Below are 25,403 nucleotides of genomic sequence, written 5' to 3' on the forward strand. Positions count from 1 at the left end.
CCCCCTTTATAGGAATAACCTACCACCCAGCTCCTCCCTAAAAACGATTGAGGACAGAATACAGCAGAGCCACCAAGAGGGTGCACCCGGGCCAAACGGCTTGCCCCCATCGTTATACAAACAAGATCGAAAGTACTGGTCCGGCACATTACTTATGCTCTTCGGCAACATTACCACAACAGGAATAATCCCAGAATCCTGGAAAAGCTCAATCCTCTCGCCTATCTACAAAAAAGGCTGTAAAAGCGATCCAAAAAATTATAGGCTCATCGACATCGAGGCCAAGTACTACACAGGACTTATTCTAGCTGACCTCCGGGATTGGGCAAGGGAAAGGTCCCTAATTCCAATTAACCAAACAGGCTTCCAGGAAAACCTGGGAACCACCACAAACATCTTGACTCTTTCCCTTTTAGCCGATTCCACAAAAGCAGAGAGAAAACCATTAGTTGCCTGTTTCATCGACTATAAAGCTGCCTTTGACAGCATAGATCGAGGAAAGCTATGGTTAAAGCTAGTAGGATAGGATATACCTCCTGCCCTCTTGAACCAACTCATCCTACTACACTCCGATACATGGGTCCAAATAAAACTGGGGAGTGGTACAATCGTATCCAGGCGGATCCCAACCTCCAGAGGCCTAAAGCAGGGTTGCGTTCTGGCCCCTACTCTATTTAACCTCTTTGTGGCTGATCTTTCAACTGACCTAGATAATTGTAACCACCATGCCCCAAACCTGGGAGGCCTCCTTCTTTCAAATTTACTGTACGCCGACGACCTGATCTTAATCAGCCAAACTCCAGTCGGCTTACAACACCTGCTCCATACTACGAACAACCACGCCTCAAAAAACGGGTTAGAAATCAACCCAGAAAAGTAAAAAATAATGGTGTTAAACCAGCGCAATCCAAAAAAGTGACTGAAATGGCAGCTGGGCGAGAGAGAACTTGAAGTCGTCCATGACTATAAATATCTAGGAATTATCTTCGATAAGAACGGGACATATGACCAACAAAAAGAGGTGATTCAGAGACGCGGAACCATCCTAGCAATCACCCTGAAAAATCTTAAAAGCAAAATAGCAGGACCAAACCTCCTTCCACTGCTGGAAGCGCTTCGCGCAAAGCTGCTGCCCACACTCACATTCGGCAGCGAGGCCTTGCGAGGGACGGATGAAGAAACCCTTAACAAAACAGTTACTAAAGCTTTAAAAATAATCTTCAAGCTCCCTAAATACACCTCCCCAGCCCAACTAAGGCTCGAATTTGTAATAGAAAATCAGAGAATAAGCAGGAAGGCTGCGTACGTAAAAAGCTGGTATAAAATAAAGAGCGCAGAGGTGGGCTCGCTGAACTCATTCCTTTGGAAGGAAATATCCAGGAAAAAAGCCTCTCCGGGCAAAGACTATCTCCAATCAGGGACCAGCTTGCTAGCCCTGGAGCACAGTTGGGAGTCAGGACTACCATTCAAGAATGTAAAAGACCTGCGGGCACATGCATCAAGCGTTAGCGAATTCGCAAATGATGCGAATCGCTATTTAAGAGCAATAGCGCTCGCAATTGGCAGTGTAGAAATGCATCATCAATATATTAGCGAAAATCGCTAATTTTTCGCTAAAATAGAGAAAAAGTTACAATTATTCTGAGAATACAAGTGCGATTCCTTAACTGCGAATCGCATTTACCGATTCGCAAATACGGAATCGCTATTGATATGCATGAAAAATCGCTAATAGCGATTTTCTCTAAAAATCACATTTTTGCACATGCAAATTAAGAAGGGACATAACCAGGTGGTAAAAATAAAAATCTAACCTGAAACACCTGCTAACCAACTGAAAATGTATAAGACACGCCCACACAAGGCCCCAGAGCTCAAAACGGCTGGTCTGTACCTGATGGCGAGGAGGATGCGGCTGCTAGGTGCTCGACAGAGAAGGAGGCGAATCAATGAACGCATATTCAGAGTGCGCATAACTTTGCTTGGCCAGCAGGATGACGAAATATACGATAAGTATAGGCTGAATGGACAAATGATACTTGATCTAATTAATGAATTGGACCCCATTCTTCAACGACAGACACATGGGACCCAAGCTATCCCAACGCACGTACAAATATTATGTTGCCTACACCTACTGGCATCAGGCAGTTTTCAGGGAATAATTGCAGTAGCCGGAGGTGTCTCACAAAGTGCATTATCAAGAATATTGAAAGCGTTCCTTGATGCCATGATGTCCCGGATCCATGCACATATAAGTTTTCCAACCACAGCCCATGACCTAGCTAAGACTAAGCAGGAATGTTATCAGATAGCTGGCTTCCCACAAGTAATTGGATGTATAGATTGCACCCATGTTGCAATATGTCCCCAGCCACACAGGAATATTTGTATAGAAATAGGAAATGCTACCATTCCCTTAACATTCAGGTTATATGTAATGCCAAAACCATAATAACAGACATTGTAGCGCAAGTTCCTGGCAGTGCACATGATGCATTCATCTTCAGGCAAAGTGGCATGCAGACCCGACTTGCAAGGGGAGACTTTGGAGAGGGACATTTGCTAGGTACATATGTGCCACACAGCATTGCAAACTTGTCACAAATGCATATCTGAAACTCATAGTTCACATATTTTCTTTTCTCACATGTAGGCGACAGCGCATACGCCTTGTGCAATTACCTCATGACACCATATCTCCATCCTGCAACAGCCGCCCAAAGAAGATACAATGCAGCGCATATCTCAACGAGGAATGTGATAGAGAGAACATTTGGTCTACTAAAGAGCAGATTCAGACGCCTACATAAGACAGGAGGTGCTATGAAATACAACCCAGAGCAATGCTGCAAAATTGTGGCAGCATGTTGCATGCTGCACAACATAGCGACAAAGGGAGGCCTGGAAATTGAGCTTTCTGACAGTGACTCTGAGGATGAAAACCAGCCAATCCTTCACCAACGTGCCCAACAAGGATCTGACGCAGCAGAAGGACGCAGGCGCAGAATGGAGATCACACAAAATTACTTTTAAGGTGAGTAATGATGACACGCAGACAGTATGATTTGCAAAGTAATTTTTAATAATAAGAATATGTGACCTGTAAACAGAGGCGCACTTTACAAGTGACTTTGGGCACACTTTTGTTGCCAACAACATTTACTAATTCAAAATAAATTAAAGTACTTGTCAGTCAGTGATGAGGTCACAATGTGAGAATGGTTCATTCACCAGCTCAACAGGATTTGTGCATGGCAGCCTAGCGTTTCTTGCCCCTAACACCTAAACGCCTCTCGGCAGCAGCATCTTCTTGCCCTAGGCAGGGTCTGGATGGGATAGCACAGCGTTTGGACCGTCTAGCCTCATTGACAATTGTCATTGGTGTATTGATCATGCCTGAGGCACCCTCACTGATTACATTTGGTGCAGGGATGTTTTCACCACTTGTAGATGCAGTCTCCATCTCTACTACGTTAGTGACGTGCTGTAATCCTGTGGCAACATCACTATTATCATTGGACATTTCGGTATGAATTGTTGAAATTCTACGTGACAACATAGCTGTTGCTGTGGCCAGTGTGTTATTGGACGCCACTTGCATTTTCAGTTGCTGCATGAGCTCTTGATGCTGTGCATTGTGTGCTATTTGACCCTCATGCATGACTCTTGTCATTTCCTGGAGACTAGTGGCAAACACGGCTAGGTTAACTGACATTTTGACAATTTCGGCCGTGATCAATCTAGTGTTTTTTGCCTGCAGGCGATATGACCGCAGCATCTGTCCCTCCAAGCCACCCCAGACATCAGTCAACTGTTCCACCTGCTGTGGCCTTCGTGCTCTGAGTCATCTCCTTGTCAACCTTAAATTGGCTCTCCGGTTGAAGGATGATCTACATGTGGCGGGAGTACTTCGTGGGTTGCTGACATGAGGTGCCCCATCAGCCGCATCATCATTGGGATATGGAACCAAACTTTGGACAGGTGTCCTACGTGATTGTGGGACACGTGATTGAATGCTTTTCGAAGCTGGTGTGTTATCAGGTTCAGAGGCGCTGCTGAGCTGGATTTCCTGGACATCATTGTCCCCGGCCTCACCATGTTCTGCATCTGTGAGGTTAAACAGTGCACAACAGCATTAATGTATGCTTTTTAGTTATGTGACTGTTGTAACATGAATAAACATTTATACTTTGGCAGAGTTACTACTCTTTTGGAATTGGTTAAATTAATATGTGTGTCTGTAACTGGAACTGCTTGACCAAACTACATCTCCCATGATGCACTTGCTATACTATTGAAAGTGATGTTAATGTTTCACTACTTGCGTGTGCGCTATGCAGAGCTACCATTCACACTGCAGTGATAGGGACAATGTACACATGCATTCCTCTTACCTTGGGATGTGAGTGCTGCTCCGGAGGTATCCAGATGCGTCACACCGACAACAGCTTCTTTCGGGATTGTGCTTTCAATCAAATCCTCCATGGGAGTGTTTCCGGTGTGTGGTGGTGTCCCTCCTCCAGGTAGTAGTGCTTCCTTCAAGCGATGTGCGATGCACGCCTTGGCCCTACTGCGCAAATCGTACCACCTTTTTTTAAGTTCGTCGTTGGTACGATGAGTGACCCCAATAGCGTTCACTCTGCTTTGTATCATGAGCCATATTCTCCTTTTCTCCTGCTCAGGCACCTTGAGAGAAGCCTTCCCAAACAGCTTCTCATTGCTGTGTACAACTCCCTCAATCAGGGCTTCAATTTCTGTTTCTGAAAACTTAAGTTTTCTTTTTATGCCACTTTGCGAGTCCTCAACAGTTTCTGCAGGCTCCATTTTGTGTACCTTATAGGTTTTATGAATGAGACACACTCCTCTCCTGCTCCCAGTCCCAGCTCCCTCCTCTCTCAATGCTCCTGGAGTGAAAATGAGGCTCTCAGAGCACACTTCCTGTTTCAGAATGAGGCTTGGAGGGCACAGTTCCTGGTTCTGACATCATCAATATGCATCAACGTGCGACCTCGCTATTTGCGAAATCGCAATTTGCGATTTCGCTAATAGCGAAATCGCTATTTTCGATATCGCTATTATTTCTGCGATTTTTACCGATTCCTTATAAATTAGCTATTTTCTTGATGCATCCCGTTTTGCGATTCCTTATTTGCGATTCCTTAAAAATCGCTAATAAAGAATCGCTAAACGGTTTGTTGATGCATGTCACCGCTGGTGAATACGTCCACAAAGCGTGTCTCCATCGCGAATGATAAAGAATGTCTAAACAAGAGGGCCCATAGCTGGTTTGGGATACAAAGCTATCCGAAATGCTCACCACAATCGTACTTCGGTACCAGCTTTTCTGGGCCATCAAAGGAAGGCTTCTTGGCTTTGAGGATGGGGATCCTTCCTGTCAAACCCCATTTGCCCCCCTGGAAACTTACATTTACATCTACACAATGCAGGCTATGCGGCGAGCCCAAAGAAGACATGTTGCATCTCCTATGCACATGTAAGCGCCTAGACCGGGAGAGGAGAGAACTGTTAACATCGCATATAAACGAAATGCACATTCGGACGTGCAGACAGGCAGTGAAGGCATGCTTCAGCGGGGCCAATGTAAAACTAACCTGCAGCTTCGTCCGCTTCATGAAAACTGCCCAAATAAAGCTTCTCGCCACTGCCTGAGTACAGTAGTGCACACCCAAGTTCTTTTATCCGGCAACTCTCTTTGACTCCACTACGCTCTGATAATAGACTATTACATTTACGAACATTGGCGTCACTCCCAGACGGGGACACACCCTTAGCCTTACTTCAATTTTATACCTTCACTGCAAAACAAACTGTATGAACTTTTTAACCAAGATATTGCCCGATTTAAAAGTACACCATTACGTTTTTTTTAAGACAAAATGAAATTATGTCATATATATGTATCCTTTTACAAATTTTATATTGTTGTGTGTACGGCTAGGATTTTAATTAATCAAGCAATAACTTACTTACTTACTCATCCATGGCTCCCAAACAGGTGTTGTTAAGGGTAGACTTGCTAGGAACAACATTCATATGTTGTCTCACATTTTTAGAAAAAGCAAAACTCTCTTCATTACCATTTGCGGCGATTGCCCTTGATGCCAAAAAGGGATTTGATAAGGTTTCTTCGCCTTTTTTACATTTTGTTTCAGAATTTCACAACCTTGGCAACTCTTTTATTAATATGGTAATGGCTCTTTACGCGCAACCTAAGGCTAATATTAGAATTAATGGCAAAATGTGCCCCTTTTTTAATCTCCACCAAGGAGCAAGACAAGGATTTCCATTTTCACCCCTTCTCTTTCTTTAATCCATTGAGCCACTTCTACGCTTGCTTAATCTGAATGCTGAGATTAAAGGTTTCCAATTTGGAACACACAAATTTAAAACGGCTGCTTACTCTAATGAAGATATTGAACAGCGATCCAATCTATTTTTACCATTATTCATGATTTCTCTGTCGTTTCCAGCTACAAGCTTAATAAAGAGAATATAGAAGTGTTCCCTTAGAATCCTTTGTGTCTTCCTTCATACTTAGGAGAATCAGGTTTTAAATGGCAATCCACGTGCATTAAATATCTGGGGATCTGGTTTTGTAAGGATCTTACAGACACTGTTCTCTATACTGAATTCCACATAATAAATAAAGTTAGAGATCTCTTGTCTTCTTGGTCTCCTAAATATATTTCTTGGTGAGGTAGGTTGCACACTGTTAAAATGATGATAACCCCAATTATTAATTTCCAGTCTTATATGCTTCCTTTAAAACTTTCATCATGTTCCTTCCATGAGATTGATGTACTCACGTCAAGATTTTTATGGAACGCTAAGAGAGCTGTGTGGACAAAAGTGCATGTAAAACTAGAAGAGATCAGTAAGTAATGAAGTATAAAGGAGTCTTCAGAAGCATAACATGCACACCAAAACATGCTGAACGTTATGGTGACACCATAAATGACTATAGGCCAGATGTACAGCTGTTTTAGCGGTCTCAAATGGGCATGTGACCAATTTGCAACAGCAAAAAACGGATGCACAATGTACTAACTCTATTTTGCGAGTCACTAATCTATTAGTGACTCCCAAATTAGGGTTAGCGACTCGCTATTAGGGAGGGGCATGCCAGGGGCATCCCTTCTTATTAGCGAGTGCAAATGCCATGTATGAATGTTTTGCAACTTCATTTGCTGTTGCAAAAAAACTCGCAGTTTGCTACCTACTTCAAGTAGGTGGTAAACCATTCGCAAACAGGAAGGGATCATCATGGGACCCCTTCCTCTTTGTGAATGGGTGGGCAAATATTTTTCAAGAGCAGGCTGTGGTTCCAGGGACCACTACCTGCCCTTAAAAAATTAACTGAAAGTTTCATTTTTCAAATGCATCCCATTTTACTCTAAGGAAAACGGGCTACATTTAAAAAAAACTGTTTTATTGATAAAGCTGTTCCAGACATGGTGGTCTGCTGACCCCAGCAGGCCACCATCCCTGGGAGTGCTCGCCATTTACAATGGGGTCGCAAATTACAACAGCCTCATTAACATTAATGAGGCATGTAATTTGTGACTTCATTGAGAATTGCAAACAGTGTCTGAGACACTGTTGTTCATTGAATTTTGTGAATCGCAAATTACGGCTCGCAATTGGCACAATTTTCCGAGCCGCAAAATTCACTGGCCATACATCTGGCCCCAAGTAGTATAATTTCACAGTGCAATTATTTAAAACATTTACAAGTGATCATCTCAGAACACATATTGGAACAACAGTTTAAAACAGGACTTAAACCACCATAAAAGCACGTACAAATAGCGAAAAACCCCAGTACTCCCAAGGGGATTAGTTTTGGTCATGAAGGGGATTAAATAATGCAAAACTAGTGAACGTTTTATAGACAGAGGCTTAGCCGCAAAGCAAGATAAGTGGCCCTTAATAAACAGATATTTAGCATCAAGGTATGTGTAGGAGATTAGAGCAGAGTGTCAAAGGGTGCAAGAAAAGTGGAAAGTGCAAATACGACTTTATGGCCTGTGCACAGTTATGATTGGCCTAAACGACCGCACAGTAATCAATTTTGAAATATAATCAAAAAGCAATTGATCTGACGATCGTCAAGCCATAGCTTTCAAGGCCAGAGCCTAAATGGAAGGTGCAGATAAATGTCAGCACAAGTGATCCCAAGGTTGCTGCTGATATTTGTGTATATAACCAGTAACTAGTGATGTAGCAATAATAATCTTAACATTCCTATTGGTGACTCATGTAGTAGAAAGTGCGGGTGCAAGTGATTATATAAAACTTATATTAAACATCAGTGTACATGAAGGGGAGTAAGTCAAAGTGCAAAAGAGAGCAGGAAAAAATGTAGACAGAGGCTTAGCCGCAAAGCAAGAGAAGTGGCCCTTAATAAACAGATATTTAGCATCAAGGTATGTGTAGGAGATTAGAGCAAAGTGTCAAAGGGTGCAAGAAAAGTGGAAAGTGCAAATACGACTTTATGGCCTGTGCAAAGTTATAATTGGCCTAAACGACCCCACAGTAATCAATTTTGAAATATAATCAAAAAGCAATTGATCTGACGATCGTCAAGCCATAGCTTTCAAGGCCAGAGCCTAAATGGAAGGTGCAGATAAATGTCAGCACAAGTGATCTCAAGGTTGCTGCTGATATTTGTGTATATAACCAGTAACTAGTGATGTAGCAATAATAATCTTAACATTCCTATTGATGACTCACGTAGTAGAAAGTGCGGGTGCAAGTGAATATATAAAACTTATGTTAAACATCAGTGTACATGAAGGGGAGTAAGTCAAAGTGCAAAAGAGAGCAGGAAAAAATGTATAGTGCAAAGATGACTTTTTGGCCTGTACACAGCTACTATAGTTGATCTAAGAACCCTTCACCCCACTTCAAATTTATTTTTTGGTATAGTGGGTAAGAGTCCACAGATGTTGGCTCTTAGCAGTCTTAAAGCAGTAATTTGCATGGCCAAAGCCAACATGAACGGTGCAGATGAAAATCAGCACAAATTATCCCAGGGGTGCTGCTGATGTTTGAGGTATACATAATTACAAAGGTGCAGCCATGGCATTCATAAAGTTCCTTTGGTGACTCATGTAAAATAATTTGCTAAGTGCATCATAGAAACAAAGTCGTAAAAACAGTTAATCCATAGTTACTGCTGGTGTTGGTTTTGAGCCATCATCAAGCAATTTCCTGGCCGAAGGTGACATGAAAGGTGCAAATATGAAGGTAGAACATGAAATCCCCAGATTGCTGCAGATGTTAAAGGATTATTAGCATTGGTGCAGAAGTGATGCCATTCCTATTGGAGATTCGTGCAGTAGAAAGTGCTAAGTGCATTGGCACAATGGATTATCCCTGTGTTGCTTCAAATGTTCAGTGACAGGAAGAATTCGGGGCCGAGTTCTGCAACAAAGGAGTATTTGAGGGTCTCAATTTCACCATATACAACTGAAGGAATGTAACTGTTTAGACATGTGGGGTATCATTACGATGTCAGCCAGAAAATCTCCAAACGGCATTTGGATATTCCTAATCTTAGTCTGAGCCCATGGTTGCGACCGACTCAGAAATATTTCAGACCGACAAACTACGATGCGAAGGTAACCGTTCGGTCTGCCCTATTCAGTTCCGACTGGCATTCGGAGACTCCGAGTCGGTTGGAGCCGAATCGTACAGCTCTATGGACCATGTTTCTGATTGAACGATTACGATGTGAGATTCAAACAACCTTTCTGAATTGGTTTGTCTGACATAGAACGGCTGTGGGAAACTGACTTTGGGGGCCCGTAGCAGACCCTCTTCAACCGGAGGCCTCCGGTTGGGGCCCGTAATGGTCCCCATGGGACCCCTCCTTGCAACAATGCACATTGTGGCCGGCACCATGGGGTGTATGCCACAGGTTGCAAGGTTTTGCGAAACCACCCCTTCCTTCAATGACAGCCTGTGTTGTTGGTCGGAACACAGGCTCCCTTTGAAGACTGACCGAGCGGTGTTTGGAACCTTTGTAATCTGCCGGTCGGAAGCCACAAACCCAGTCGGTCAGAAACAATTCTAACAAGGAGTCGGTCAGATTGCTTTCAGACTGACATCATAAGGAGGCCCTTAGACTGGTATTTTTGGCGTTCAAACTGGCGATTACAGTCTGACGGCGGGACTGAACTCCCAGGCAAACAGACTCTCTGCGATGAAGATGTTTTTTTAGCAGTAAGAAAGAGGGGCAGATGAAGAGTATGTGAGAGATGATTTGCTCACTTAGGCCACAGAAGCGACACATTGTTCCTTGCATTGCAGTGTTTCGCCAAGCTGGGAGATGGGCCTGCAGATTTGACAACCCCATCCGAATTGACACAAACTTGGCTTTAAACCATAGGGGGTGAATGCATGTGATTTATTTATGCTTGTTCCAGGGGCTATAAGAATTAACTGCAGCCCATGCAGGTGAGTGTTTGCATAGTGCAGCCATGTCTTCTAGTCTTGCCAATGTTTTTGCGGAAACTGTTGTAAGCGTTTTAGATTCCTGCCGTGGCAGATTTTTCTCCCATGCTTGGAAGAGTGAAAGTTCTTTAAATTTTTCTTGGACCAGCCGTGATTGAACAAGGATCCTGTGCAGCGTGAGACATTGCAGCCATGCAGAGTGAGGCATACGTAGTGTTTTGCAGGGCAAGCCGAAACCTGTCACACATTTTTTAATATGTGCAGCTTCTGGCCCAGGACTACTGTGTTAAGGTGAACTCTATCCTCATTTGAGATGGTGAAGCTCTCTTTGGCAGCTGAAGCACAGTTTCATAGATACAATTGGTGTATTATTCAGCTGTGAAGCTTGTGGTAAATGAATGTTGCACAGTCCACTGTGTATGTTAAGATCCTTTATTGTAAGTTCCTTCCATGATGATAAGTACAGGAGTAAAACCCCACCAGGAGCCAGTTGTTAGCAGCTCAGCCTGAGATGACCAACTGCCACAGTAGGTTAGAGAGAGGCACTGTGGGCCAGAGGGACACCCAGGTATTCTATGATGTCACAGATATCATAGTACAGTCTTTCCAGAGGAGAACAGTGGAGAGGACATTTACTACACATCCTCTTCCCTTATGGAGTAAGAACAGAATAAAGAAACAATCGGCAAAATACCTCAAATGCAACATCAGCAGGAAAGTACAAAATTGAGATGAACCAAAAGTAATAATGTACGACATGAGATGACGTTAGCATGAGGTAACATTAGCAGAGAAAAGAACAAATAAACAACATTATGTCACAATATGCCTCATTCCCCTTCCTTAACGAAACAGCATGGTTTCGAAAAAACAAGATGAACAGCTAAGTTAGCTAGTAACACTCATAACCTCCCCACACATGGGTACACCACAGGGTAAACACCCTAGAAATAAAAATGAGTGTAGACTGGGAGAGACACAATAGGGGTAAGATTCACTTAAGATAACCCAAGAGAGCAAACCCCTTTAACAAGTATTCACCAAAGAAAAAAAAAAACCTACCCCTGATAAAGATATGCTGACACTAAACGTATGATAAAGTCACAGCTCAAAATCTTACCAAAATTAAGCCCTGGCCAGTAGCTGCAAGAAGGTAGACTCCGACAAGAACATAGTGCACAAACAATCTCCACCACAAGCAGGGGACAGCGCAGAGTGTGGAGAATGGATTACTCGCAAACACTCAACCTCCCCAGTTAAGGGCGCACCGCAGGACACTAAACCTGGGAATAAGAATGGGCATTGACTACCCTGAAAGACTCAACCTCCCCTGAAAAGGGTACACCGCAGGATAATGAAAATAACCCAGGGACGCAAGATGGGCGTGGACTACCCGCAAATAATTAATCTCCCCTGAAAAGGGTACTCCGCAGTACAGTAATCCTGGGAACAAAAGTGGGGCGAGGACTACCCGCAAAAAAAAACAATCTCCCCTGTGGGCATGGACTACTCGCAGATACTCAACCTCCCCTGAAAAGGGTACACCGCAGGGTGAGGACAATATCCCTGGGACAAAGGATGGGGCATGGACTACCCACAAACACTCAACTTCCCCTGAAAAGGGTACACCGCAGGATAAAGACAATAACCCTGGGACAAACGATGGGGCATGGACTACCCACAAACACCCAACTTCCCCTGAAGAGGGTATACCGCAGGATAAAGATAATGGACTACCCGTAAGTACTCAACCTCAAAGGGTACACAGCAGGGTAGTAATCCTGGTAATAAACATGGGGCATGGACTACTCGCAAGCAGACACTCAACCTATTCTAAGCAGGGTACAGATATAACATCCCCCAAGAAGCAAAATAGAGGAATGACTACAGACATGCATGTACCCAATATGCCCTACATAAGGTACACAAAAAGGTCCTAGATCACCCTAGAAAACAGAAATGGGCAAGGATTATGCACAAAGCACACAACTACCCTTAAAAAGAGTAAACCTGTTAAACACTAACACACCCCTGCAAAGACATGTTAACATTACAAAAATTATTAAATGACATGAGCTCCGGTGAGCGACCTCTCACCTGGGGTCTTTGTACTCTGCTCCCTGCAGACGCCACTGAGGTCCCCGCAGTCGCCGTTGAATATCGCCATAAAAGAAAGAAATGATCCAATTTATGAGGAAAGTCCCTTCAACTCCGTTGCTCCACACTTTCTCGAAAAAGATAACATTAAATTGTTCGTAATGCTGGACTAGTAGTGGCTTAACTCGTGTGCCACAACTGATTGGCTCGACAGCACAGAGGCGTATATAAAAGGTTGCCATTACACCAAAAGAGAAATTCCACAAAAACTCTTCGAGCACCATGACGGAATTCACAACACCAGACACGCTTACAATGATAGCCTGGAACAGCGCACTGATACGGACCAAAATGGAGGCACGCTGTTACGCCTCCGCCGGATGGTTCACGGCAAAGACGTGCTGTGGAGAGGGACGGCCGAACAGTGGGCAGACGTCACAGACAATGACTGGAGCAAGGCAGGTAGAGCTGCACGTGAGGAGTGTGCGCGCGCGGTGGAAGACTCTTGAAAAAGTTTGAACTGCAGCGGTTAAACTGGTCTGCCACAGTAAGTGGAAAATAAATAATCAAGAAATGTCCATTAAAATGACTAAACTCACCCAGAAAGACGCGGTCAAAGTCACAGTCACTGTTCAAAAATACTCACAAGCGAGACAATTGCTTGTAAAGTAATGTTCCGCTCATCCCACTTGTTGCTCAACAGTCGAACACAAATCGCTGAGTTGAATGTGAACCGATGCTTGAAAGCGCTGGCGCTGCAATCACCAGGAAAGTAGTTCACAAAGACGCCATAGGAATGCCAAAGTGACAGGAAAAACAAACACGCTTGTTTCTGCCTCCAGTAACTCGAACACAGCTCTCACTGGACCTGGTGCCTTCCTCCAAGGTGCAGGGAAAATGTCGATTTTTTTTTCCCCCAAAAAAAACCCCTCCAGTAAACACACGTCTTCAAACACTGGAAAGACACAGGCAGTATAGGCAGAGGCCGTTGACAAGTCACTTTTAGCATAAAAGACCCAGGTTGCAGGTTATTCAGACACTCGCAGACATAAACATGAAGACACACGCCCAGGGTGCAGGCTGTCCAAGTGTAATAGGACACTGGTGGGGTCAGCTGGGTGTTACCTTTTGTCTTATGTATAGTTTTCACAAAGTCTTTAGTTCCTTTCTTTAGTTCCTTTTCTTGAAGTTGCTTCCATAATACACACGTAGGTTCATCCTTTAGAAAAACGTCGCCATGTTGTGGTAAATGAATGTTGCACAGTCCACTGTGTATGTTAAGATCCTTTATTGTAAGTTCCTTCCATGATGATAAGTACAGGAGTAAAACCCCACCAGGAGCCAGTTGTTAGCAGCTCAGCCTGAGATGACCAACTGCCACAGTAGGTTAGAGAGAGGCACTGTGGGCCAGAGGGACACCCAGGTATTCTATGATGTCACAGATATCATAGTACAGTCTATCCAGAGGAGAACAGTGGAGAGGACATTTACTACAAAGCCTCCAATCCCAGAGTGATAATACTTCCATATGACAGAGTGGGAATGACTTTTGCTTTCAGCTTCTTAAGTTAGGAGTCTCAACATGGTCCCCTAGTTTCTGGGCAAGAGTCGTGATGGCAAACATAAGGCTGGTGCCTTTGTTTTTCAGGGAGAGCAAGTGAGATTTAAATGAGCCTTGACTGTCCAGGTAATTGCTCAGATATTTGTACACGGTGCCGTGAATAGGCCATTCCCTGTTAAGGTACCACCTGCCATATGCTGCTGTTTTCTTTCCAATGGTAACTGTTATGTTCTTTATACGGTTTATTTCAAGGATAGTTGATGCTGGATGACAATTTTGCTTTGGCTTAGCAGCACAAGGTCATCTGCGTAGACCAAGTGGGTCATATGTTGGCTCCCAGTGTGACGGGTGGCATTTGAGTTTATCTAGGTCCTTCGACAGTTCAACTATGTTAAGATTAAAAAGCAGCTTTGTTTCAACCTTGAGATGCTCATTTTGACCCCCCCGCCCAGATGTTTGAGGAGAGTTGCTCTAGGGGCTCAGTAAGTTTGCTTGGAGGCCCAAATCCCACAGTTTGCACCACATGGCTAACAATGAAATGCTATACTGACAAGGAAGTACAAATTGGAGTAATGAAGATAACCAATAAAGAGACATTTACCCCTCATTTCCTTCCTTGTCCTATTCCTTGAATTTGAGGCTCTACCCACACAGTATGTTTTCATTACAATCTATCAACCGAGACAAACAGCACAAATAAATTGTTCAGAAAACAATTGCTAGAAATGGGGTCTCTAGCTGGCAGGGGTTTGCACCCAGTACAGATAAGGACCACCACCTTAGTCAGAGGAAGTCGGATACACATCCTAAATTAACCTGTGATCATCCTCTGGTAGCTTGGTACAGATCATTCAAGCTTAACTTGAAAGGCAATGCGTAAAGTAATTGTAAACACTTAAATTACAGTAACTTAATGAAAACACAACAAAACGACTCTAGAAAAAAAAGAGAATATGTTTCCGAGTAAAACAAGACCAAAACAACAAAAATCCAATAAGTAGAAGTTGAGGTATTAATTTATAACGCTTGAACCAAAAATACTGTTTAAAAGTCACTAGCAGTCATAAGGTTACTTGAGGTCATGAAGGACCAGGGCATAGTCAAAGTTTGGGTGGACCATGATGGAGAGTAGGCCGGCTACAGGACCCAGACAGGTCCACCTGAAAAGCTTCCTTGGAAGGAGCTTTTGTCTATATTAAGAGTCCACTACATCTTTGTCGAGCTGTGCAGAGAAGGTCCCACATCGCCGAACTCCATTAAGGTGAATGTAAAGCTTTGTTGCAGAGCCTCCTCGACATCATCGTAGAGCCACACATGCTTTGGATTCTTCATCGTCGAACAGCCACTGTGTTGGCATCAAAGCGACATTGTGATGAAAATTGTCATGCATCAGTTTTTGCAGAAATCCTCTGTGAACCCACTTCTGAGGCCAAGGACTGGAGGGGGCACCTCAGGGAGTGGAAGGACTCGCAGATGGCTGAGTCCAGCAGCACCAGTGGATTGCAGGAATTCTTTTTTGTCCCAGAGACTTCAGAAAACAGGAGGCAAGCCAGTAAGCCTTTGGAGTCACTCTGGGATCAAGTGAGAGGGTCCAGTCCTTGTCGTCAGCAGGACAGAGATCAGCAGGCTGAAGGACAGCTGAGCAAAGCAGAGAAGCAGTTTCTCAGAACAGTCACAACAAAGTATCAATCCTTTCAGCACAGTATTCTGTTCTTCAGCGGAGTTCTTCCTAGGTCCAGAAGTGTACTGATATAATATGCCCAGAGGCCTGGTACTTATACCCAAAAGTGCTTTTCATATAGGAGGTGACTTCAAAGGAGTTCTCTGAAATGCACAAACATTCCTTTCAATCCAGCCCTGGCTCCAGATTGCCAGTGGGGATAAATCAGCCCGTAGTGTAAGCCACTTCTCCTCATTCCTGCCCAGAAAGTCTATCAATATGTAGATGAATTCAGATGTATCCCCTGTCACACTCAGACCTGCCTGTGTTGTGGCTGTCTAGAGGGAATGCACAAAGTGTAACTTCCACCTAGCCAGACGTGTATTGGTGACAGACTTCAGGCACACAGAGCAACGGTAAAAGCAGAGAAAAGTCTGCTTTCTCAAAGTGGCATTTCTAAAATGGTAATATCCTATCCAACTTTACCATTAAAGAGTATTTATCACCACCAACCCAAAGATATTAAAGTTTAGCTACTCTTTTCCAATCAGGAATTAAAGTTTAAAATGTGTTTTAAGGAATCTCCAATGGTAGCCCATTCAAGAAGTAGGCCTCACAGCAGTGAAAAACTAATTTAGCTGTTTTTCATTGCCAGGACTTGAAAAACATAAACTTACTTGTCCTAACTTTTAGTTACACAGCACCTTTCCCTTTGGGTCATTTACGGCCTACCTTAGGGGGGACTTATGTGTAAAAAAAGGGAGGTTTAAGGCTTGGCAAGCGCTTTTAACTGCCAAGTCGGGTGGCAGTAAACTGCAAACACAGGCCCTGCAATGATGGGCCTCAGACAGGGTTGGAAGGCTACTTGTGTGGGTGGCACAACCAGTGCTGCAGGCTCACTAGTAGCATCTAGATTACAGGCCCTGTGTACATGGTATACCACTTTATAAGGGACCTACAGGTAACTAAATATACTAGTCAGGTATACACCAATGTTAACATGTTGAGCGGAGAAGTACATGCAATACAAAGTGGAGGGAAGCAGGCAACAAGTTGGGGGTGGTAACTGTTGTAAGGATGACAAGTCCAACAAGGATTAGCCAATGTTGCCATGTTTTACAGGTCAGAGCACATACGCTTGGCACTGGACAGTAGTGTCCCAGCAGGTAGAGTCTAAAAATCAGCGATAAGTGTCTGCAAAAAATGGGAGTAACAATGTAAAAAGAGGAATTTTCTTACAATTTTAATTTTTTTATTCAATACAATTTTCTGGCTTTCCTTCGTGTTAAAGTTAATATATATGAAAGTGTCATTTATGTCCTGTTAATCTTCAAAGTGTATTGCATTTAAGAATGTAATATGATATTGAACACATTTTGCAACTAAATAAATAAATATTTATTTTGCTTCACACAATGTGGTAAACTATAGGTGTTTTATCTAATACTCCCCAACACAAAATCTATCCAACTATCTATCTATCTATCTATCTATCTATCTATCTATCTATCTATCTATCTATCTATCTATCTATCTATCTATCTATCTATCTATCTATCTATCTATCTATCTATCTATCTATCTATCTATCTATCTATCTATCTATCTATCTATCTACCTATCTATAAATATATTACCCACTGGCAGTCGCCAGTAGGTAGTTAGATTTAGAATCTTTTTTCCATAGGAAATTCGCAACATTCTATTTGGAATAACTTTGCGCAGATTGACGAATCTTTGCGATATTTTCAAAACTGGTGGGGCGCTCCGGTTCCCTTCTATCCTGAAAGTCTTTGGGTGATTTGTGAAGCGGGGGCTGAGGTGAGAAAAAAAAGGGGTCCTAAAACGTGTTTTCCCCATGCAATGTTCCATAGGTACCGTTCTTCGCGAAATGACACCAAATTTGGCAAAATTGTAGTCCTTGGTTCAGACTTGTGCCGTTTGCTTATATGGTGTAAATCTGTTCAGTAGTTCCTGAGAAAATTACAATTAAAAGTACATAGATATCTTTGGCCTCGGTGGATCCACGCATCTTGCCCGGATTATAAGCGCACCATCCGGATCACGCGCAGAATGCTGATTGGCTGTCAAGTGGTTGTGAACATTCGAAACCAGGAAGTGTTGGTAGCCATTTTGTGCCTCGGTAGAAGCGAGGATCTAGAAATTAGTGGAGCAAGTGTTCAAAACGTATAAAGGGGGCAGGTAAGAAATACTTTGACCGTCTAGACCTGCGTAGGGGGTCCTACAAGGACCCCTAGGGCCCAAAAAATATATTCTTTTTGTTGAAAAAACTGAGAAATGTGCACTGGGTGCATGGATCTGCCGTAAAAAAAATAAAAACGAAGCACAGGCTTCTGTGCTTGTTTAAAAACTAGCTACATGGGAAGAAGAAATCGCGGGGTTGAAAATATTACATTTGAAGCGGGGGGGAGAAAAAAGAGGGGTTCTAAAACGTGTTTTCCCCATGCAATTTTCCATAGGAACCGTTCATCGCAGCTACAGACCGAACGGCTGAACGGAATTACACCAAATTTGGCAAAGTGGTAGTCTTTAGTTCAGACTCGTGCCTTTTGCGTAAATGGTGTAAATCCGTTCAGTAGTTCCTGAGAAAATTACAATTAGAAGTTCATATATATCTATGGGCTCGGTGGATTTGCGCATCTTGCGCGCACTCTAAGTGCACTGTCCCCGTCACACACTAATTGACTGCCAAGTGGTTGTCAACAGTCAAAACCAGGAAGTGTTGGCAGTCATTTTGTGCCTCGTTAGAAGCGAGGATCTAGAAAATAGTTGGACAAGTGTTCAACAAGTATAAAGGGGGAATGTAAGAAATATTTTGATCATCTAGACCTGCTTAGGGGGCCCCCAAAAATATTTTTTTTGTGGAAAAAGCAGAGAAATGTGTGTTGGGTGCATGGATGTGCAGTAATAAAAATAAAAACGAAGTGGGGGCTCCTGTGCTTGTTTAAAAATTAGCTACCTGGGAGGGCCAAATCCCGGGGTCTAAAATATTACATTTGATGGGGGTCCAGAGGGGCCCTGTAGCCCGGGAACCGCCATTCCTTGGTGCTACAAAATAAATGGATGAGGGACCTCAAAGGTCCGTCTAAGCCCCGGGAATTACCAACCTTCGGGTCTTTTTATATTTTGGGAGGAGGGCCACGTGGTCTCCATTCTGGAGCAGTCAAAAGTCTTGGGGAACACCACTCCCCAGGAGCGGCTTGTGTCTTGTGGTGTCTACTCCCGGGACACTGCTGTTTGCTATGGCAGTACAAAAGGGGGTGGTGATGGATGGAGCATCTGAACCAATCAAACACTCACACCCAGTCAAAAGATCTGAGTTTAATCCATCACCGTTCTTTAGCCCACTCTGCCACCCCAGTTCAGACATGGCCATATGCAAATCAGTCTGACCCTCTGCCTCATGGGAACAGTCCAGCCCGAACTGCCAAGCCATGCCTTCCCTGGACCGGAAACAAGCTTCCTAGGACCGGTTTCTGGCATTCCAGCCGTCTTCAGCCAGGCTTGCTTGAATCCAGTGGCAAAGTGAGCAAGGAACTCACGTCTGAGCATACCCTGCCAACTTATGACGAACAAAGCGGTACAAAAGGGGGTGCTAGGGCAGGGTGGGAGTGGAGGTTCCCGCTCTGTCATAACTAACTTGAGGGCATTTTAACAATTGCCATTTCGCCGCAATTTTTTTTTAAAAAAAAGCTAAAAATGCAGTGAAAATTATATCGCCCTATTTACTAGGTGACGCTAAGATGCATTAATGCATGTTAGCAGCCGGTTTGCTAATGGCTCGCCTCGTATCTCTAATGAGTTGCAATGTAGTTGTTCTCATTGGCAAGGTAGGTGTTTCTATGTGAATATAAAAAGGAAGAGGGAGGTATGACAACAGCGTTGTATTTACAAGGTGATCCTGGATTTGAGGACCGATAGCAAAACTCTCGCTAATCGCTGTATATTTTGGATCCTAATATCTGTTCTGAAGTTGTTTAATATGCAAGGTGGATTGATATGTTAAGTCCACAGTCTTATATTAACAAGCTTTTCACTTGCGAACATAAATTATCGCTGTATTTCTTGCGATATTGGGGGCATATTTACAAGGACAGCGTTAAAATTATCTTCGCTTTAGCGTTAGGAAAGTGTCATTAAAGCAGCCATAATGGCTTAATAATAGGCTTTTGAGAGTTCGTGAGAATTCCAATGGAAGCCCAGGTTTACACCAGCTCATTTTAATGGTGTCCTTGATAATACGTCTCCAAGTTTGCTATGGCAGGGCGGGAGCCTCGGCTCTCACTCTTAAATAGCAAACAGCAATGTTCAAAAAATCTTCTGATAAGATAACAAAGGATTTTGAAGTCTATTATCGCCATTTTAGTTGTAGTTTGGTGCCGTTAAAGCAGCGACAATTTTAAAGCCATCCTTGTAAATATGCCCCAAAGTTTTGTACTGTTGACAATCCCGTCTCCCATTTAAATAGGCACAAAGTATTTAGTGAAGTGCATTGTGAATCGTGAAGCAACACTGTCTAATTGTGATCGATAAAGAATTCAAAAAGTTGTGTACTTCTTTTGCTCGTAATGTACATAGGGGCAGATTTACAAGTCCCATGCGCAACTATTGCATGACTTTTAACATGGGAAATTTGACGCGAAAGTGGCGCAAGGGGCTTGTAAATCTGCTACACAGTGTTATGTCTTAGTTTGCTTTTCTGTCTGTCATGTAGAGGATCCTGGGTGAATATAACGGTTTCTATACAGCCAGTACCTTTCAACCATACCCCCAAACTGCTTACTGCCTGTTACCATAGAAACAATTCATGGAACACTGTTACAAGTTTACCACACAATGTTGCTAATCCAAACAGTTACTGTGCTGGAGTTTTTCAAAGTTTCCATAGGAACCGTTAATCACAGCTACAGACTCTGGTAAAGAGCTGGTAAAGAGTTAGCCTCAGTATTATACTTCTAGTTATAAATCATTTCTATTTTTAATTGTTTAATGCTTTCTAAGCATTTGAATATCACACTAAATAATACTGAAGTTTTGTCAGAATAAGAAGATGTTTATACTTTTTTTTAATTAACTTTTATTATAACATCAATAAATAACTGGAAATGTAACTTTAAGATACCAATATGACAAATAACTAGAAACATAACTTTAACGTAACAATATAATAAACAAAATGTGGGATGGACTCCAATGGAAGGAGGGTAGGAAACCTGCAAAACAAACATGAAAATAAGTGTTTAAAATTAGCTCGATGTGACTGAATGAGGTCAAAGATCACAAATAAAGGTAACACTTGGCAATATTTCGTTATTTGCACGTCTGCAGTGAGCCTGCAGTGTGCCTGATACATTCCACCTCTCTTAGAAGCCCGCGTTGAAGAGGTGTCTGTAGGGATTTACAGTATGGACCAACAGGTCTTTAAAATGATTCAGAGATGAGACAGAATTAGGTGAGAGATCACATCAATATGCAGGACAATATTGTTTATTTCTAACGCATTTAATTGGAAGCATTGTGTATCTAGGCCGCTCTGCTTACCTTGTGTAAACACTGTGACAAACAGAGTTCACAACTTGAATTTTGCTTTGGTTCTACACTGCAGAATGTATTAAATTCAGCCTTGATTTTTTTATCGGCAGAGTGGACAGCAGCGTCCTTGACTTTAGAAGAGAAAGAGAAACAATGTGAGAGAGAGTGAGAGAGTGAAAGATAGAAAAAGTGACATTAAAAGTGTGAGAGAGAGAAAGTAATAGATGGAGCAGAAGAGGTAGTGTTAATACTGGAGAAAATCTTCGTAGCTCACCTTTTTGCCACCGTTGTGTGTCCAAGCAGGTCCCGGTTCACAGTGCACCCTCAAGTTTAGTGATCTGAAAGATAGTATTGAGTTAGTAATAGCAGAGTACATACAACTGCACAAGTATATTTCTGCTTTATGTCTTTGCACACTCAGGATACTGTATTACATCAACTTCCACTGCAAGGAGGTGTATGTGCTCTCTTTTTCCCCCAGAGTACTATACCCCATGCACTCCCACTGCATAGTGGTGAGTTCTCATTACTGCATACCCAGACTGTTGCATCCCATTGACTCCCAGAGTTCGGAGTTGAGCGCCTTTTTATTGCGCACTCAGGGGTAGATTTACAAGCCCCTTGCACCACTTTTGCGTCACTTTTCCCATGTTAAAAGTAATGCAAAAGTGGCGCAAGGGGCTTGTAAACCTGCCCCTCAGACTGTCCCAACCTATCCATTCTCCTTGCCTGAAGGTAATTGTACATTCCTAAGCAGTCAAGCTGCTGCACAGTATCCACTCTCTCCGCACAAAGATGACTTCTGGTTGCTTCGGAAACAAGCTTCTTTGCTCACCTTGTGCCATTGGCATGATTCAAAGAGGGTGCACCATGTGTCGAAGCAGCCTTCTCAGACGTTGTTACGATGGCCACGCATCATCGCAGAATCCTCGAACATTGAGCTTTGGAGGTGTTGGGGGGGGGATGACAATTTGTGACACAACCTGTTAGATAAAAAGGAAGATACCATTGTGCGTCATTTCTTTATCAAAGGATAGAGGAAGTGAGAGAGTGACTGAAAAGAATATTTGCAGCTCACCTTTCTGTCACTGGTGTGTCTTTCACCACGTGCCGGGACAAAATGCACCCTGAAGCGCTACATCTAAAAGATAGTAAAAGAAAGATGTTATGATTGGTAATTGTTACTTTCTTAGGGCCTCATTTATGAGAAGTGACGCATCGCTGCATGAAAGCAGCGATGCGTCACTTCTCAGTGCGCCCTCCTTGCGACATGATTGATGCATCATGTCGCAAGGAGTTACAGATTCGTCAGTATTTTTGACGTATCTGTATGGCGCAAAAGTGACGCATTGCTGGATTGTGTCACAAAAGTGACGCAACTCCAGCAATGTGTCCTTTCACATGGGGCAAGCCTGCATCAGTCTTACGCCTGCTGTGAGGCAGACGTAAGATATTGATGCATTTGTGTCCTAGAAGTGGCGCAGTGAAATCTTATAGATTTCACTGCGTCACTTCTATGACCCTTTCTTGAGCCAGAACGCCCCCTGCATACAATATACCTGACGCAGGTATAATGTGGCCCAGGGGTTTACAAAGTGACGCATATACCTAGATGCGTCACTTTGTAAATCTGGTGCAAGGAGGTACATTTTTTTACGCTGCTTGTGCGGCACAAAAAGTGACGCACCGGCGGCTTAAAAGTGAAGCACAGCGCCATAAATGAGGCCCCCAATGTGGAGTAGAATTACATTGCCATTTCACACACTTCCCTTCCCGCATTAAAAATACAACTATTTGTACAGTTCCAACTTGTTTAGTAGGCTTCGATTTATGAACAATTGAAAAAAAAGATACAAATGTATGTATGTATGTATGTATAGATATTTTTATATAGCGCTTTCTGTCACCCAACGGGCATCCTGGCGCTTAGATAGTCATGACATACATGATGTTACCAGCATCCGAAAAGGTCTAGTGCAGTGTTCTGGGAAATAAGTAGGTTTTCAGGTTTTTCTTAAAAGAGGAGAGATCAGTCATACTCCTCAGGTCCAGAGGAAGAGAGTTCCACAGATTTGCTGCGGTGACCCTAAAGGCGCGGCCTCCCATCCTGGAGCGCTTGAACTTTGGAACTGATACCAGATAGGCAGAGGCTGACCGAAGCGGTCTGCCTGGGATGTACCAGGTAAAAAGATTCTGTAATGGGAGTGGGCCTTGACCATGAAGAGCCCGAAACACCAAACATAGGGCCTTAAAATCGATACGCTGCAGAACTGGCAACCAGTGCAAATCCTTAAGAGCCTCCGCAGAGGAGTCCAGACGGCGGCGTGACAATGCAAGTTTTGCAGCAAAATTCTGCACACGTTGCAGTTTCCCCAATAGACTGACAGGCGCCCCCAGAAGCAGTGCGTTGCAGTAATCAAGACGACTTAATATAATGCTTCGCACTACTTCTGGTCTGGCATGAGAAGGGAGCAAGGGTAGAATCTTCCGCAGCGAGCAGAGCAGAGCCATGCAAGTGGCTACTGTTTTGTTCACTGCTACCTCCAGCTGCAAATTAGAGCTGATCATTACACCCAGATTCCGTACTGACTCAGCAGGGGAGTCAGTTCCTTGGAAATCAGAGGGCCAGAAATCCAATGGTAGAGGCCTGGGAGTACGGTCCGTAGAACAGTGTAACACCTCAGTTTTCATGCTGTTAATTTGCAGGGAGTTGTTACCCAACCATGCTGCCACGGTGCTCATACAACGATGGAACACCTCGTGGGAGACCACCTGCTTGCCTTCAAAAGAGAAGACAAGCTGTGTGTCGTCGGCATAGTTGGTGACCGTGATGCCAAAAGATGTTATTAACGAGATCAGGGGACGGAGCTAGAGATTGAATAGGATGGGACTGATGGAAGACCCCTGTGGCACACCTTGCCCCACCTTCCTGCTATTAGATTTGAAAGGTGGCAGGGATACCATCTGGTACCTGTGATCGAGATATGATACCAGCCACTGCAGGGCAGGTCCAGAAATTCCCGCCTCCGCCAGCCTCCTGATCAAGATTGTATGGCTAACCGTGTCGAAACGCGGCCGACATGTCAAGCAGCACTAAAAAGGCTGATTGACCCTCGTCGGCCCGCGTTCGAAGGTCGTCGAGAACGGTCACCAAAGCCGACTCTGTCCCATGAGCTGGTCTAAAACCGAACTGGGCCATATCTAAACATTCAGTGGACTCAAAAAAATTAGAAAGGTGCCTTGTGGCAAATTTCTCCAGAATTTTGACTGGGAAAGGCAGTAGGAAGATCGGCCTGTAGTTTACTGGGCATGTGGGGTCCAGGTTTTCTTTTTTCAACAAGGGGGAGACCACTGCCAATTTCCAGCAGTCAGGGACTCGTGCAGAGTCCAATGACTGACAGCAAATCGAAAAGAGCGGGGGAAACAGCTCAGCACGGAACAGTTTCCAAAATTTCGGGGGTAGTGGGTCAGATGGAGAGCCAGAAGACAACCCATCTGCCACCGCACAGAATTCCTCGAAGGATGGTAGTGGAAAACTGTTCAGTCCTGTAGATGGAGAGTGCCGCTTGTTGGTCTCACCCCAAGGGGGACTATCCACCACCTTGTCAGCGGATGGAGCAAGATTGTTTAAGATGGAGGCGATTTTTTCCTCGAAGGCTTGTGCCAGCGAATCACAAAGATCCTGAGAGGCCGGTATGGTGTTCTTGATGCAAGCTGGGTGAGCTAGATCTTTCACCAGACTAAAAAGGACCTGTGATTTGTTCGCCGCCGCCATCAGTGAATCCTCCAGAAACCGACACTTGGCCCGCTTAATCTTGTTTTTATACTTTGCCAGTGTCTGCCTGTAGAGGACACGCTGAGATTCCAGGTATTGTCTCCTCCAGGCTCCCTCCGCTTGTTTGCACTGCAATTTAAGTTGCCGAAGTTCATCCGAATACCAAGGCATGGCCAAATGGCTCCTAGCTCGAATACTGCGCATTGGCGCCAAGGAATCGAGGGAAGATAAAATTTGCTGGCAAAGCAACTCATAACTCTCATCCACGTTGATTC

This window comes from Lissotriton helveticus, chromosome 2_1, assembly GCF_964261635.1.
Source record: "Lissotriton helveticus chromosome 2_1, aLisHel1.1, whole genome shotgun sequence".
Classification (NCBI taxonomy): Eukaryota; Metazoa; Chordata; class Amphibia; order Caudata; family Salamandridae; genus Lissotriton; species Lissotriton helveticus.